This window comes from Trichechus manatus, unplaced genomic scaffold, assembly GCF_000243295.1.
Source record: "Trichechus manatus latirostris isolate Lorelei unplaced genomic scaffold, TriManLat1.0 scaffold00511, whole genome shotgun sequence".
In the NCBI taxonomy this organism is placed as follows: Eukaryota; Metazoa; Chordata; class Mammalia; order Sirenia; family Trichechidae; genus Trichechus; species Trichechus manatus.
Genome location: NW_004444447.1, coordinates 72,152 through 76,515, shown reverse-complemented (window position 1 = coordinate 76,515; position 4,364 = coordinate 72,152). Strand labels below are relative to the sequence as shown.

The 4,364-nt window shown below is 49.0% G+C and overlaps 1 pseudogene; it reads left to right on the top strand.

Annotated features, from left to right (window-relative positions):
* The first annotated feature begins 2,524 nt into the window (after positions 1–2,524).
* Positions 2,525–3,846, top strand: LOC101359263 (melanoma-associated antigen B2-like; annotated as a pseudogene).
* The last annotated feature ends 518 nt before the right edge of the window (positions 3,847–4,364 follow it).

Sequence of the window (4,364 nt, the reverse complement as noted above, 5' to 3'; positions counted from 1 at the left end):
GTCAAATCTGCCCTGACTCATGGTGACCCAAGGTGTTACAGAGTAGAACTGCTCCACAGGGTTTTCTTGGCTGCTATCTTTACAGAAGCAATGAGCCAGGCTTCTTCTTCCACGGAGTAGCTGGGTGGGTTAGAACCACCAGCCTTTAGGTTAGCAGCCGATTGTAAACCACTTTCACCACCTACGCTCCTTTTTCTTTGTCCTAACCCAAAAAAACCAACCCATTGCCTTCAAGATGATTCGGACTTACAACTGCCCTACAGGACAGAGTAGAACTGCTCCATGGGGTTTCCAAGGCTGTAGTCTTTACGGAAGCCTACTGCCACATCTTTCTCCCATGGAAGGCACTGGGGGATTCCAACTGCCAACTTTTGGGTTAGCAGCCAAGCACTTAACCATTGTGCCACGGAGTCCCCTTTTGTTTGTCCTACAGTGCTGTGTATTCTCTGACATATCCTGGATTAAAAAAAAAATTCATAGTGTAGTGTTTGCTAATATCTGGGGTCAAAATAATCTTAGTAATAACTGTTGTTGTTGTGGTTAGGTGTCGTCAAGTTGGTTCCGACTCATAGCAACCCTATGCACACCAGAAGGAAACACTGCCTGGTCTTGCGCCATCCTCACAATCATTATTATGCTTGAGCCCACTGTTGCAGCCACTGTGTCAATCCATCTCATTGAGGGTCTTCCTCTTTTTCGCTGATCCTCTACTTTACCAAGTATAAAGTCCTTCTCCAGGCACCGATCCCTCCTGATAACATGTCCAGAGTATGTGAAACTATTCTTGCCATCCTTGCTTCTAAAGAGCATTCTGATTGTACTTATTCCAAGACAGATTTGTTCATTCTTTTGGCAGTCCATGGTATATTCAATATTGTTCACCAACACCACAATTCAAAGGCGTCAATTCTTCTTTGGTCTTCCTTATTCATTGTCTATATTTCACATGCATATCAGGCAATTGAAAACACCATGGCTTGGGTCAGGTGCACCTTATTCTTCAAGGTGACATCTTTGCTTTTTAACACTGTAAAGAGGTCTTTTGCAGCAGATTTGTTCATGATAGTAATGGTAGTAATAACTACTATTCTTTAAAGACCTAATATTTGCCAGTCACTTTACCAAGTGCTGCCACCTTCAACGTCTCCAGGCCAATTTCGGCTTGGAAAGTTTCAGGAAGGGAGGGCCTTGGTCCAAGGAAGCACCTCGGTACTGAAGAAGGAAGAGTCCTAGACCCTAACTGGAGGCAAGGCCAGGAACCTTAGTACTAATAAGGTGGCCTCACCAAAAAAGAGAGGCCACCCACAGCCTATCCCTGCTGCCAGCTCTGGGAGCCCCCAGGCAGGGGTAGTCAGATATGCAGCACCCTGATTCCCCTCTAGGGATGTAAGGGCCTTAGTCTGAGCCATAAAGCCCACCCATGCTTGCAGGCCAACTCAAGTTAGTAGAGGGAAGAATCCCAAATCCTACCCGGAATCAAGGTCAGAAATCTGAGTGAGGAATGAAGTGGTCAACAAATCGAGAACTCGAGGGTCAGGTAATCTTCGTCGCACAGGCCAGCCCTAGTATTCCCAAAACTGCCTGCACAGGATGTGGCTCACTCTGAATTCCAACTGTGAGGTCTCAGAAAGGTGTAGTCTTTGATCTTAGGGGAGTGGCCTCAGGTCAACAGAAGGTAGGGTCCCAGGAATGGTGCAGAGTCAAGGTGAAGACATGATTGAGGTACAGGGGACCACTCAACCCAAAATGGGGAGGGTTGCACTGAGCCCTGTTAATACCATTGGCTCTTGGATCCCAGGACAAAACAGGCAAGTTCAGATGACCGTTGACTCATGCCTGTAGGGACTCAGGGAGATGAGGGCTTTATTTTAAGTTCTAATTCAGCAGAGAGAGGAATCCCAGAACCTGGTGGAAGTCAAGCTAAAAATACTTTAAGAGGAAAGAGGAAATTAACACCCTTTCCCCTCCAAGAAGAGAAGAGGCTGCCCAAAGCCCTTCCTCTGCTATTGGTCCTGGTAAGCCAAGGTCAGAGGTGTCAGGCTCAGGTGTCTCTTCATTTGTTCCTGGGATCAGGTGTTCTCAGGGATGGGATGTCCTTGGACTAATGGGGAGGCCTATTCAGCAGAGTCTTGGTCCCTAAGAGGAGTCAAGGTGAGGACACTGAGTTATGATGAGGTGACTTCTCCCAGAAATAAGGGGGAACAATAACTCCATCCTTGTTTTCAGACCTGGGGGACATGGGCTTGCTGACTTAGTGAGTTGCCCTCAATACCTCCAAGGGCATCTCAGGTAGGTGAGGGAACTGGTCAAATGGGGTAGCCAAGGTGAGGACACTGATGAAGGACTGAGGCCTCCAAGGAACCCAAGACAGAATGGGCCCCACTGGGCTGTCATCACTGAGACACCCTGCTAGGAATGGTGGCTGACCTGCTCCTTCAATTCCTCATTGTGGGTCCCAGAGGGAGTTGAGGTGTCAAGTTCAGAGTAGCAGAGGGGAGGGGCCGATCCCCTGCCAGCCATTGATATGGCCCTGAAAGAGTATGTAGAAGACCCCCCAATAACCCAGGAGAGAGAGTCCCTAGTGCCAGCCCATGCCGTCACTCCAGTAAGCCCCAAGCAGGGCTGGCAGGCTGCAACCTAAGCCTTCCTCTGATTTTCTCTACAGGGGCCTGACCTGGACAATAGGAGCCTTGTAGAGTCCTAGAGCAGTGCTCTTAAAGAATCCTGCAGAGGCGGCGGTTGTCAAAGCCAAGGACGCATCTCTCTGCTGCAGGGGCACACACCCTCTCAGTCTCCCTCCTCTAGTGGGCCCGCATCACCTACCCTCCTTCCACACTCCTGACTGATGTCCTTGACCAGCGTCAGCAGGCCTCCCAGTTAGAAGAGTAATCTCAATGCCTGTGAGAAACGTCACCAGACCCGAGGTGATGCCCACAGTGTCCAGGGTGCTCAGGTCACTGCAGCAGAGGAGGAAGGGTCCCACTCCTCTTCCTCTCCTCCTTTTGGGGGTTTTCCCCAGGGCTCCCCTGCTGCTCACATTCCCCAGAGGCCTCAGAGAGCCCCTTCCCCCACCACTGCTACTGCAGGTGCTTCAGGCACAAGAGCTGCTGGAGGGGCCAAGAGCCAAGATGAGGGAGGTTCAAGTTCCTCTGAGGCCCCAGCCCCCAGTGAGAGGTCACAGAGAGACCCTCTAACCAGGAGGGTGATCATGTAGTTGCAGTTCCTGCTGCACAAGTATAAAATGAAAGAGCCTGTTACGAAGGGAGAAATGATGAAGATCATCAATAGCAAGTACAAGGAGCACTTCCCTGAGATCCTGAGGAGAGCCTCTGAGAACATGGAGCTGGTCTTTGGCCTTGACCAGAAGGAAGCTGACTCCAAAGGTCAAACGTATGCCCTTGTCAGCAAATTGGAGGTCACCAAGGAAGAAAATATGATTGGTGGCAGGGGGTTTCCCTAGAATGGGCCCCTGATGCCTCTCCTGGGCATGATCTATAGGAATGGCAACCGGGCCACCGATGAGGAGGTGTGGGAATTCCTGAATATGCTGGGGAGTGAAGATGGGAAGAGGCACTTCATCTTTGGGGAGCCCAGGAAGCTCCTCACCAAGGATTTGGTGCAGGAAAAGTACCTGGAGTACCGGCAGGTGCCCAACAGTGATCCTCCACACTATGAATTCCTGTGGGGTCACACAGCCCAAACTGAAGCCAGAAAGAAAAAAGTCCTGATATTTTTGGCCAAAAACCACGATACTGACTCTGCTGCCTTCCAAGCCCTCTATGAAGAAACCTGGAGAGATGAGGAAGGGAGAGCAGCAGACAGAGAATGGGCCGGGTCTGGTGCTAACGCAGGACCAGGTCCCCTGTCAGGCGGGTGAAGTCCAGCGGGGCCTCCCACCCCTAGTGAAGTCTGAGGCAGATTCTTCACTTTGTTGTTGCAAATGGCTGTTAACCTTCTAATTAGCGGAGGCGAGGTGGGGCTGGAGGGAGCACATGAATGTCTTCTTGTGTTCTGTTATACATGAGTAACTTGTAGATTTCGCTCATTTTTTGTATTTTTCAAATGTTGTTCCTTCTAATTGCAGGTTTATTTAGATTCAGAATATAAATCCACCTTCCTACATTACTGCTGTTTTTCAGATTTAGGAGTCAGAGTTTTGTGTTGTGTAAAACAGATTGAAAATCCTTGAATCCTTTTTTTTTTTTTTTGATCCAGAACTAGTTACCATGCTATCCGAATAGGGATATCCTTGGAAATGTTAAAGAAGTCCACAACAAGTAGCTGCAATCACAAGACAGAGGTGGAAAAATATAAAAGGTGGTCAACTCTTGGTTTCCCTTATTCCTTTTGGTAAAAGTAAAACC